Here is a 14,231-nt window from a genome sequence, read left to right as displayed (position 1 = left end):
CATGGCTCTGGGGTTGGGTTGGGTTCTGGCCCCAGTCGCTATCAGTTCATACATTTTGACGGCGGTTGGAGTTGGAGCTTGTTGACTCAGTTTCGCTTCGGGCAGGAGCTGCATTAGTGAAGATCTCTGAGTCGAATGCTGGCAGGGAAGGGCAACAAACGACGCGCGCGTGGAACTGTGTATGACGGATAACAAATAAAGCTTTCGGCACAGTTAATGCTGATTTTGCGCCGCTCAAAAATATTTCATATTCTATTCACAAATAAAATCGAGTTTTCTGTTGTAGCTTCGGTTTGTTTACTATCCTCTATTAATTATTTCGAGAATATTTCATTCTTTTCCTTTGAAAGTTTTCCTTCTGAAAAAAATATGAAAAAAATATCGCCTGAGTATATTTTAGGACATTTTCTTGCTATTTTACATGAAGTTCAAGCTCGAGCTTAACGAACACCAAAACAATCTGAGAATGACCATTCCTTCCCCGTGATGCTCGTGGAGAAGCATAGGTTGCCTCGGTCTGTATCAATAGCGAGTGTCGAACTAACATTCCTTTCGTTCTCCGGTAGCGCAGAACTAAACGTGGCCGGCGTCATTATTGACCATTCTATGAAAATGTTGGGTCAGCAAAACATGCACACTGAGAAGGATTCCCAAGCATAATTTTTTTGGTTCATGGTATATTTTCATTCATTTGGTCAATCACAAAGCGCTACTACGCGTGTCTACCTAATCTAAGCTAAGTTAAGCTAAATAGACAAATTTGCCGACTATTGCTCCGAAGCTGCCATATTTTATAAGATAACTTTTCACTGAATGGTTTTGAAAACCAAGATTATATATTTGAAAGCCAAGATTAAGATTGAAAATATCGATTAGTTTTTGTTTAAAAAATTTAGTTCATAGAGATATCCTGTTTTACGCAAATTCTATAAAAAGTAAGAAACGTGCAGAAATATTTGTTCAGTTCATCGTATGTATATTTTGTTGAATGTGTTTTACCGGAACTTTGATATCTTGAACTTTGAAAATACAAAGATGCACAAATTGAAAGATCCGAAAATCCAAAAAATCAAACGTAAAAAATTATAGAACTCAAAATCCCAATCCCAAAAAATATATTATCCACAAATCAAACGCCCTAAAGTTATAATGATTTAAAGACTCAAAAATGAATAGATCGAAATGTCATAAGATGTAGAAATCCAGAGTTTGATGATTCAAAGCTCTTTAAATGATTTTCAACCAGGGGTGAATATATCTCTAGGGGTACAGCAGATGAATTATGCAGGGTAAATTTCAACTTGTTATCCAAACATTTCCATCGAACTATTGACACTATAATATAGAAACATTAATACGATGAAAATATTAGATTAACCAGTCGAAGTTTACCCGGCATAATTCACCTGCTCTATCCCTGGAGATGAATTCACCCCCGGTTGAAAATCACTGCTCTGTAAGATCCAAAGATCTTAAGATCCAAATATTCATAGATTTAAGGATCCAACTCGAAGCTACATCATCATCATCGTGGTCGAACAATCGGGGTGCTTCGAGTCACTACCGAACGTAGTCTAGATTTCTAGATTACACGATCTGGGTCCACCATTCTACAGTCTCCTCGAACGCCCGCCACACGTGCATTTTTCACGATTACGCACTGCCAGCTAGTTCAGTGTCTGCCTCGAAGTCGATGGCCTCCTTCGAGTTTTCTACTGGACATAAATTTGGCCGACATAAATGTATGAATCATGATGATAAAAAATGTTATTTTTTAATTTTAGGGAGCAGCCGGCCATCCGGCTATCCATTTCGCGGTCGCTAATTACTAATCCATTCTCAGATGGGCGAAATTCAAAATGAAGGATTCGAAATATCAGTCATCCAAACTTTTGCATAACTCAGAAATACTTGACTATGCACAGAACAGTGTTACTGAAATGGCCCTCTTCTGTCCACCAATAGTGACCCACTTCTGTCTACAAGCGCTATAAGCATTCCACATCAACACATAGAGCATTGAGCAGCGTTATTAGAGCTTCAATTTTCCGATGGTTTTCAGCTTCCCGGGATTCGGGAAATAAACAATTAATTTCCCGGGAAATCATGGGATCCCGGGAATACAAAAGGAAAATAAAAAAGTGAATTATTTTCTTGAAAGCAAAAGAATAAATTGAAAAGTTTTCAAACCCTTTTGAATGCATGTATATCTGTCCTAAAAGCAATTGTCAGAAGATGTCGATTTGGTGGCCTGCACATACTAATACTAATGCTTGCAAACCCGTGTCATTGAATCATTTGATAACTTGTCACTCAGTTTTCGCAACATCAACTTCTGTTGATGATTTTTCTTGCATAACCTAAATTTTGGTAATTAAAGTTACGATTGAGACGATATACTAAAGGCAGCTACTAGAGTTACTGTTCAAAATTGGAATTCGAACATTTCGATGGAATGTGATCTAAATTGTTCAAATTAAATTATGCAAAGCAGCTTCTTTGGAAACCTTTAATTAAAAAATTGACCTGCTTCAGGGTAGTGTGCAGATATTTCCGATCAAATGAAAAAATGTGATATATGGAATCCGTTACAGTAGGATCAGCATCATTCCGAATTAAGAGTGAATTTTAAATCATGCCGATAATGGGCGAACTGTTCAGCGATGGATGAAGTCTGTTACGGGCAAGTATCTGAATTGCTCGATCTTCTCCCTTCAAAGATCCTGCCTGCATTCTTGAAAGCGACATTCAAAGAGTTTAGATGCGCATGATATTGGACAGATACAGCGTTATGTATTTCGTGTCATATATCCAAAAATTTGAATATCCGGGCATGCAAAATTGTATGCAAAATTCACGATAAAACAGAAATTACAGTTCCGGTATAACAAATTAGACGAAATATGCATTCGATGAACCGACCAAGTATTTCTGCAGACGTTCTAGAAACATTCCGTATTTTAAATAGCGTTTGCGTTAAGCATGTTATCTCTACAAACCATCCCAAGGTTTGAAACAAACACTCATCGATTTTTTAGGAAAGTATCGCCATTTCCATAACTACTTCGTTTTCAAGCCCTTTCATTCGAAATCTAACCATTAAAAGAACATTTAAAAACTCTGATAATTCGGCTTATCGGTTGCAAAGTGATCTTGAGTAAGGGTTGGATTATATACCTAAAAAAATCACGAAAAAATATCAGCGAGCTAAATGCTATATAGTCCATTGATCTGAAAATCAGTAGGAAAAGCAAAATCTGCATCCACTAATCACTCCAAATGTTTGCCGTTCAAGATATTTCCTACAGAATTTCTTCCGCAGTACCTAAGCCTTTTGGAATAAATTAAAAATCTTTTTCCCGGGATTCCCGAATCCCAGGAAAGAGAAAACATAATTTTCCTAAAATCGGGAAACCAAGGAAATTAAAAAATCCCGGGATTCCCGGGAAATAAAATCCCGGGATGGAAGCTCTAATCGTTATACATCGACAGACCTTCGAGTTTGTATCTCTATGAGCAAGCGGAGTCTTCAAACCAATCTGTTTTTGTTCCTGTACCCAGCTAACCTAGATCACGCGGAAAATGCTTCAGCGTTCAGCATTCACGTCTTTTGAAACTTCGGCCAGGACTCTGGCCAACAACCTTACCGTTTTTCCCTGCTGTGTCGTATAGCCGTTGCAAGAATTCTGCATCTAAACTAATTATTCTCACTCAGCATCGAAATAGCTATTGCGCTGGTTTCAACGTGCCCTAACTTTTATTGGCTGTGGCACTGACAGCTTCATTGACCTCTGTCACGCTACGTTTAGTTTATCTCTTGATGGCGGATATTCGATTCAATCGTCGAGTCCCTCAGCCGGCAGTCGCTGTATGTTCAGTCGCATGGTTCTCTCACACTTGGAGCAATTAAGGATGACAGGCTTGTGCGAATCGTATACACCACCAGATAATAGTCCGAATCGACGTTCGGTACTTGGAAGGTCCTGACATCAATGATACCAGAGAGATTTCAACCGGCTGATATTTCAGATCATCGGGTTTGTCGCTTGTAGCTACGTTGGCTTCAAATCAGGCGGTAATTGAAAGCTTTGTCCTCAACAAGCAGATACAGACGCTTAATAGCCTTCATCTACTGATCCGTCCCTGCGGTTTACCAAGCAATACAAAATCCACTGTTCCGCCTTCGTGCCGTCACTGTAGTAGATGTACTTACACAGTACTTGAATATGGTACCCACTATTGGGTTTATTTTGCTCGGGACGCTCGTTCTACTGTGTCGCGGAACTTTCTGAAAGGCGGAAATCGCAACTCTTCAACTGTGTTCGGACTTTCAAAATACCGAGTTTCCAATCAGTTGCCGTTAAACATTGCCGTGTCCTTCACCGCTAATTCCATCCTGCATTTTTAATTGCATTTTCGGAATTGTTTGGTTGATTGCTCGGCATACCGTCTTAACAGGACTGCGAAGCCTAATCTCAGCTAATCTCCGTTCCAGATAAGATGCTGTGTGAAGCCGAAAAAATATCATTGCATTTAATGTTCTGGGATATACAAGCACATTAAAACAATGAACATTTTCCTCAGGACGATATTTGCAAGGTATCCACTTTAATAGTACTATTATTAACAACAAAAATGAGCACAAAGCACAAGTTCATCCTATTTTATATTATTTTCGCTAATACCCTAATTTATTTGTAGCTTATGCAGGCCCGTAGCCAGGATTTTGTTTCGGGAGGGGCTTGAAAATTATTGCATAAATGTATAAATTCTGATGACTTGAGATAGTCACAGTAAACTGAATATAATTATGAAATGTTCTTAGTGAAAACAATTCCATAACTAAGACAATAGACACTAAAAACCCTAAAAATATGTTGTCTGTTACAAGAAAAGCTATAGTGCATCGACGAATTAAATTTTATTATTATTAGTTTATAAGTTAGAAATTTCTCTCAAGATTCATCAAGAGATCAAAGTATTTAGGGCTGCTTGAAAATGCTACGCATTCTAAATTACACGTGTACAAGGTGTAGAAGACGCTAAATTGGAATGAGTACAAAAATATCCAAAAACCCGCCTAACGAAACTTTACACGCATTTGCTAAACAGGAGAATGAAACCAACGTCAAGGTTGTCTCCATGGATAAGAATATATCAGTGTGAAATCCAAGTTTATCGTTGCAAAGAATGTCCGAACAAAGTGAACTTCAACTCCTATTTTCATGATCAGGCTACTATTACTAGTTCTGTGACTTCATCCGAAGTATGCGTTAACTCAACTTTATGAAATTTCTGTTTAAATGATACTGATCATGTCGTAATTATAATCCTGAGAAAAACACATGTTTTTTCATTTGACTCTCGTGGGGAATGGGTTAAACGCTATCTTCGACAATATTATCAGGCAACTGAGAATAACTATCTATTTATTTAAGTAGATTCTTTTTAGATACTTTCATATCATTGGACTTACGAATTAAAAATATCGTAGACTGATTTTCCTAGATCCCTGAAACTATAGTAAAAGTCAAAATGTAAAGTGAGTGCAAAAAACTACTGATTCCACTACAATGCAAGAATAAGATCATTAGCTCATTGACGTTCAGAATTTTGCAAAACCGTTGGAACTTGAGAAGATTACCTAGATTAAGTTAATATTATATTTGAATAATTATCCTTCCGAATGGATTCCATTTCTCCCAAATATGACATTAATCTGCGAGTAAGCGATATCCGATCTTGTAGCGGAACATTGATGTTCTCATCGTCCATATATAGGAGGATCTTAATTATAGCATTGTCACTTTCAACCATGTGTTTTAAGTTGTTCGAAATGAATGGTTTCATCTGGGCTAATTTGTTGAGCGCTAAATGCCTGACATGGTAGAACTCGCTTCCGAAGGTCCAACCTCCATTTACACCTTCAGGAAATGTTCCACATTATGAATACTAGGTCCTAAGGGAATCATCAATAATTTTATAATCACCGTATTTGGCTGGAGCACCACTTCTTGCTTCTCGACAGATTACTACAGCAACAATTATAGTAACAGTTTCTTTTATTCTTTAGGCAAGACACACAATATAAAAGTTACTATTTTTATCGTTAGCGTCGCACTGGCTCGAGCAAAAGCATAAAGTGACTGAATTTCGTGACCATTGCCTTTGGTGGTTAGAAATAGCCTTCTTCAACTTTTTCTCAAAGATTTGTTCAAACCAAATGAGCAACACATTTTGTTAAACATCGCCGGTTTTTGAAATTCATTTTTGAAAAATTTCGGGAGGGGCTTTAGCCCCCTAGCCCCCCCTCTGGCTACGTGCCTGAGCTTATGGGATAAAAATGAAATTATTTTTCTCAAATGAAAGTCAATTATCTCTGTTAGGATCATATACACTTGCTTGAATGTTTTCATACTCAGTTGCGTTTCGGCTTGGCCTCATCAGAAACCGACACTAACTTATTGTCGGAATAGATTAGCGCCGGCTTGACGCAAATCCCTTAAAACTAAAACACACTTTGTGTATCAATCGAACGACTGATCAAACGTGATGTCCCGTTCGAGCAGAAGTTCGGTTTATGCCAATGAAACACAGTGAAGCCGAAACTTGTCTTGGCTTAGCAGGCCTATGTGAAAGCACTATGCTATATTTCACCCTAAGGAGGAATGAATGTTTAGAATTTCTGCGATATTAAAGACAGTCGATTCGAAATTTTGGATTGCCAATTAGTAAATAATTTAAAGGGATGTGGACAGAACATGACGGCAAGACAGTTCTCGAATGAATCTCAGTCTATCAAAACTATCGACAGGATACGGGATGGAAACATTCTACAGTATAATACGCTACGTTACGTTATAGTTCACTCTCCCGCTCCAATATGTAAAAATTTGCTATGTAGCAAAATACTAAAAACCAAGTACAACACCATGCTATCTGCTGTTACTTTTAAATTAATCGATTCTTTTAATTGTACAACCTCTCTTGGCATCAAGCGATTACGATCAACAATTATGTGCAAAACAAACTATCAGCACAGATACTCAGACTAGACAAACTGTGGAAAAATAACTTTAAGTCCAGCGACGCTTAAGACATGGCGTGGCATGAATTTTAAACTGAAAAGAACGCTTAAGTAGCTTAACTGTCGGGGAGAATAAGTTCAAGATTTAACTGTATCGATTTTGTTGGCTATTTTCGGTAAATTTGAGACTAAGAGAAACGAAAGCAATGAAATTGAAAGACGGATAGGTATTCTAGAGCGAATCAGTTATAAACTTAGAACGGAAAACTAGAACTAGGCAGGCTCATATGGGCATGATCGAAATGATGCTAGCAGAAAGGGAGAAGAATGATCGCATGGTCGTTCTAGGCGAGGATTTGTGAAGAATTTTTTGCCGGCGTCGGCGGTAAAACATGATGATGAGTTATGTTCTACCATAGACCATGCGGTAGACTTGGGTGAAACGCCCAACTCCTACTCTGCAGAAGGCAAAAAATTCTTCACATTTCCTTTCGATCATGCCCATATGAGCCTGCCTAGTTCTAGTTTTCCGTTCTAAGTTTATAACTGATTCGCTCTAGAATACCTATCCGTCTTTCAATTTCATTGCTTTCGTTTCTCTTAGTCTCAAATTTGCCGAAAATAGCCAACAAAATCGATACAGTAGAACCTTGCGGCAATTAAAACATAGTAACACAAGTTCAAGATTTACATTTTTTTGTAAAAAAAACCACACCAGAACATGTCCTTAGGTCGTTTCCTGACTCGAAATTATCTTCCCCAATCTATCGAACCTGAGGGTATGTGCTGAATATTCTTATTCAAAACACAGTTCTAAGTTTGTTTTGAATAAGGAAGCAACAAAAAGTGTACACAAGTTTTAAAATACGAAACGAAATAATTCGTAAAAAAATCAAAACCCTCTGCTGGAGATGTGATTGTTTCCGTTCCGATTCAATTTCTAAACTCCTATATTAAAAACTACGCTGCTAAGGAACCTGATTGTTATCAAATACTAATGCTTGCAAACCCGTGCCAATAATAAAAACCAGTGCACTGCAGGGTTTTATTTTGGTCAGATGGCATCGCCCTTGGGTTGATCACCAAGAGCAGCTACAGATTTGCTTGGCAACTTTTTGAAACAAACTGAAACTGGTCTAACATTGCTCAGTCTCCTCACTTACCAAAATTTCTAACCAACATCCGCCCCTCAGCAGGCGCAAATCCAGTTCAGTCCGCCCGTGCTTCAGAAACACCTATTGTCAGATGCCTCAGTGATTTAAAAAAAATATCACGCACATTCAAAGTATGAAACGTGTATCAAAAGGGTGGTCCCCTTTTGATACACGTTTCATACTTTGAATGTGCGTGATATTTTTTTAAATCACTGAGGCATCTGACAATAGGTGTTTCTGAAGCACGGTCGGACTGAACTGGATTTGCGCCGAAAACATGATGACATGATAATTTCACTCGTATCCTAACGAAATTCACAAGCAACACACACGTCGCACCGTGCAATGTTCAAAATTCGTTCGTGTACACTGCCACAATTTTTGCAAAGAAATACTGGCAGTAGAACTTCAAACAACGTGCATCAATCAATTTTTCTTGAATTTGGGAAAATACATCCAAAATTTCCAAAATGTAATTTATTGTTTTAGTCACATTGTAGGTTTTGCATAACAACTTCTATAATTTAAAAATCTGGTGCAATGAGAGGTTTGTTTTTTTGTCTGGAAACTGCAAAAAAATCTCTTTTCTTGATAAATCTGGCATAATGGCAACTCTGCGTTAACATACAAAGTCTCAAATATCACTGCGGGGTGAAGAGCTCACGACAAACCTTGCACATAGCAAGGAAACGGGTCCCCATACGGTTCAACTGTGACAATGCCGGAAACGCCAAAAACCTGTTTTAATCCACCTAGTGGTGCAATTGTGCCTTTCTCGTTTGTCCAAAATACGATTCCAAGGATGGTTATGTTCAATACAACGGTGGAAATGAATATTACATATTCAGTACGATTTGCACATACATACAATGGATCGACAACCACGATCTTGAGATGCTATGTGTCGACACTGAAACATCGCTTGAAACCAGCGACGGATCAAGGAAGAGTTGTTCAACAAGTTAAGAAATTTTAAACTAGTTTCAATTTTAAAGTAGCATACTCCTACATAAGCCTTTATAGGTCAAAAAAAAATCCCGGCCCTCCCTGGCCGGGATTAGGTTGACGATTTTTAGAGCGATTGCATAACCTTTCTATATGAGAAAGGCGAAAATATGCCAAAGTCCAAAAAGTCAATCTTCGTCAAATTTTTTTTTTCGAGATTTCATCAAATCTCAACGTTTTATGCATTTGAAAGTCATTTAGCATCAAAAATGCAAATTAGATTTTGAAATTTTCCCTTACTCCCCCCTTTGAGAATTTTTCATTTCAGTTTATATGGGAATTTGCTGTGTGGACGCACTCTTCAACCTGTAACTCTGGAACCGGAAGTCCAATCAATAAAAAATTCAATAACAGCCGATAGGAAGGTTGTACCTTTCATTTGAGACTAAGTTTGTGCAAATCGGTCCAGCCATCTCTGAGAAACAAAGGTGGTATCCTTGGAGGAATTCTTCGTATGAATATTCTCCATAATGTAATAAATATTGACATTAGGCATGGCTTACTATGATCGAACTAAAAAAACTTTTTATGCTGGCGAGGTATTAAGTTGGTGTCTTCGACAAAGTTTTAGAAATGCTCGTAGGGAAGAATTTTGTTGAAAAACTTGAGCGTGTAGGACTAAAGTTTAGCGATTTATGAGGCTTTTTCTATGGCAACCCCCTTAAATCTAGTCTTTTTAACATAACTTTTCTCATTGCGACTTTTCGTGCAAACTAGACAAATATGTAGGTATTAAAACTATATAATATTGTCGAAGACTGTATGTAACAATACTCATTCGTTTCGAAGTTATTGAAAATTTTTATTTTACATCAACTTCAACTACATATAAGAAAGAAAGGTGCAAACCAAAATGCACGAACAGGCACTTTTTTCACTGTCTAAACTATGAACAATAAAGGTAAGAAGGTTTGGTGCGTGGCACTCTAGAACCACAGGAATAGGGTAAGCTTACTTTATCATGTTTTTGAAAAAAAAACTAGATTTAAGGGGGTTGCCGTAGAAAATGCCTTATAAATCGATAATCTTTAGTCCTACAAGCTCAAGTACTCTAAAAAAAATTCTACACGACGATCATTTCTAAAACTATGTCGAAGATACCAACTTTCTACCTCGTCAATAATTTTTTTTTTTTAGTTCGATCATAGTGAGCCATGCCTAATTTCAATTTTTATTAGATTGTGGTGAATATTTATACGAACAATTCCTCCAAAGGCACCCTGCTAATATATTCGATGGTTTGGCCTCTCAAGTTTACTTTTTTGGCGTTTCCGACCACTGTGCAATGCCACCACATCCGAAACCCAGACGCAATTGGTTTTTGGTATATGCGGCAACAACACACACACAGTTATACCGTCTAAAACTTGCTCCCGTTTCCCTGCTGTATACAAAGTCTATCGTGTGCTCCCCACCCTACCGTGCGATCCGAAATCGAGCATGTGCGCGAACAATTGTACCATCAGGACGATATAGTCATGATGTTACTCATTTGGCATTCGATCGGCGAATGATTGAAACGTACACGCGGCGCCTCTATTTGTAAACTACCCGTATTCGATTGAGTCGCTTAGGTGCGAGTGTGCGTAAATGCCAACGTTGCCGAAAATCCATAGTGTCTACCGCTTAAAGTACGGTCCGGGTTATACAGTCACTATGTTGCACGTTTGGCATGTGAGCGACGACTGATATAAAACAAACACGCGGGATCCGTATAAATAACCTTCCCATATGTGAAGGAACGCTTAGATGTTCCCTTTTGACAGCTCTGCCTGTTGGCCGGTGGGACAGGCCATGTTTTAAAATAAAAAAAAATAGACAAAAACTAGTTTTTTCTCCAATATTGCTTCAAACCACATTTGCGCGGTAAGAGCACAAATACTATAAATAAATTAATTATGGAATTTGCATTTCGACTACGTCTCACCAGAGCCTGACACCAACATAACGCAAGACTAGGAGTTGGCTCATAAAAACAAGTTGTGCTTTCGTTTTTGGAGCCGGCGCCAATCTGGCACTACCTTAGTGCTGTCGCCGAGTTATGATGAGACGAAGACAAAATGCAAATTCCATAACCAATTTTTAATACGCTAATGCTCCTTCGCTAGAAAAAAAAAACACTGAAGTTCGTGCACACTCCTCGAAAGAGACCTCAAAGTTCTTGGGAGCCTCTCTAAACCCCTACTTAGACCCCATCCATGCCACCTCAATTTGAAAGGCTGCCTAAAAAAGCATGACCCATTTGACCAACAGAAGGTCTAAGGTTGCATTCCCAAACAACAGCGGCATTTGCTGTTGGCCTCCATCCAATAGTGCTTCCCCGAGCCAGTTTGGGGAAACAATGCCTGTTGAACCAAACCACACTACCGCAGGCAATAAATAAAGTATAAAAAATAATACAGCCAGCCAACAATAGCATATCCACACAAAATCATGTTGACCTAGAAATGAAACAAGCCTGGCCTGGCAGCATCGGAAACTACGCGACCGAGTCGGAATTTCTACTCTGCTGTTTTATGCTGAAGCGGAGAAAATTCATACCTTTATGCTTTGGTTGAAAGTAAACGCGAAGAAAGCGCACAAAAAAGACTCGCTGAAAAACAAGAGAGCCGAAGCCGGAGAGTGATCGGCGGAAAATTAGATTCTCTCCGACTGACACGATCTCATAGGCCCCCGCCGATGATCCCGCCTGTTTTCACCCCCTTTTTGCGGACACGCAAGGCAAGAGAGCGAAGAGCGATGGAATGGCATAAACAGAATCAAAATAGTGAGGCTCGCTCTCTGCTTCGCTCAGCTCGTGGGATAGACGCCACCGACGACAACGCGTCCCCGATCGCGATGATCAAGCATGTTTGCAGGTGCCGGCTGTTTGTCTGTCTACTATAGCCCCATACCGAACGAAAGAGACAGTGATACTTTCTCTCTCGATGCGCTGTCTCTTTCTGGCCAGCCAGCCAGCCATCCAACCCCGCAGGCGCTGCTTGCTTGGGTGGAAATGTTGGTATAAGCTGCCCCCAGCATCTCTCACGGAAGTGTGTTAGCAGGTCTCGCGGATAACGGTAGATTTTTTCTTCGGCTTCGTTTTGGTTGTTTGGTTTGGTTTTGTGTTGTGTGCTGGCTGGCTGGCTCGATTGCTCGAGTGTTGGAGCTCATTCCTGGTGCGGTGGGGTTATGCAGGCTGGTGGTACCTTGGGGTAGCGCGACGCGACGCGGATGGTCGGACAGGCAACGCCGTCGTCGTCACGATCATGGATGGTTGGGCTGCCATGCGGCTCCATCGAGTGGGGGTATGTATGATTCCGCCAGTTGATTGCTCTCGACGCTGATTGCGAGCTGAAGTGGAGAAATTTGCTGTTTTTTGTTGGTTTGCTGATTGGGATTTGTTAGATATTTGGGAGGCGGTTGGGGTGTAGTACTTTTTTGTCGTTTGGACTATTAGTGCCGAAACAGCCTGATTGGATAATTATTATTCGGCGAATTCAAAAGGTTCTGCTGGACCGACCACAAATATACAATTATTACTTCGTAGAAATAAAAACAGACGAATGTTTGTGGGAGATATTCAACAGCGGTAACAATAATCTCAGTGTTCTATTAGCCAAGGGATGGAACAGTGAAAGGTTTGTTTAGTTCGGTAGTATTCAAAATAGAACCAGTAAAAATGGTAATAATAATGTTTCCTTTTTCTTTTCTTATTTTTATCCCATCGGCCTCTGTTCGCACTGACTGCCCATCGCCAACCAGAGAGGTGATTTCATTATCTGCATATCGACCATCAAAAACATGGATTGGAATCAATGGGTTTACTTCCCTTGCAGAGGAAGACGTTACCACATATTTTTATTCTCAGCTGGAATTGATCCCAGACCGACTGAGGTGAGAAACAGTCACTCTTGCCGCTTATCCACCGGCACCTTCTATAATATTTCCTTAATTGAGGTTTGATTGTATTTTATCGGGTTCGCTGTCTTATAAAATTTAATTCAAGACGGATGTAAGGCATATGGAGGGTATAAATACATATATTTGGCATAATGAATGTTAAAGATAATGGACGATATGCATAGGCTATTATGTTGTCCAACTCATTTTTGAATTAAGATGAAAATATATCTTTACGATGCAATTTGCTGTTTTCTTACACAGGAAGTTTTGCTGATTCGACAAGATAGTCTCGGTTAAAAATCGTTAGGAATGGCGTCCCTGGTAGACCCCAGGCTTACTCTTCCTCACATAATGTGCACAGAGGGCTATACACAGAGATGGATAATTGAACAGAAGTAATACAGAAGTCGGCGAAATTTTAACCGATTTTTATTCAATTTCGAATGTATGACTTGCATAACTTGTGAAAAGTAATTTTGATAAAATATTTCGAAAGCGACGCGGAAAACCAAATCAATCAACATGAAGCACCACTTACTTACTTACAGTTCAGGCTAGAGCCTTGTTGTCTCTTGCTGTATGCAGAAGCCGTTTGCACTCCATTTGGTCCATTGCTGCTTGTCGCCAGCCTCGCAGTCTTCGAAGGGTCCGCAGGTCGTCCTCTATCTGGTCGATCCACCGTGCTCTCTGTGCGCTCCGTCTTCTTGTTCCTGTAAGGTCGCCCTCAAGAACCATCTTTACGGGGTCGTCATCCGACATACTAACGACGTGTCCAGCCCACCGCGAACGTCCTATTTTTGCGGTATGCGCGAAGGATGGTTCTTCCAGAAGCTGATGCAACTCGTGGTTCATTCGCCTGCGCCACGTTTCGTCTTCCATCCGCACGCCACCATAGATGGTACGCAACACATTTCGTTCGAGAACTCCAAGGACGCGTTGGTCCTCCACGAGCATAGCCCAGGTCTCGTGGCCGTGGAGGTCTAATCAGCGTCTTGTAGATAAGCAACTTCGTGCGGCAGCGAATTTTGTTCGGTCGGAGCATCCTGCGGAGTCCAAAGTAGGCACGATCTCCCACCAAGATTCGTCTCTGAATTTCTCTGCTGGTATCACTGTCGGCGGTTACCAGTGAGCCCAAATGCATGAATTCGTCGACCATCTCG

This window comes from Topomyia yanbarensis, chromosome 2 (assembly GCF_030247195.1).
Source record: "Topomyia yanbarensis strain Yona2022 chromosome 2, ASM3024719v1, whole genome shotgun sequence".
Classification (NCBI taxonomy): domain Eukaryota; kingdom Metazoa; phylum Arthropoda; class Insecta; order Diptera; family Culicidae; genus Topomyia; species Topomyia yanbarensis.
This window is presented reverse-complemented; position numbering follows the sequence as displayed.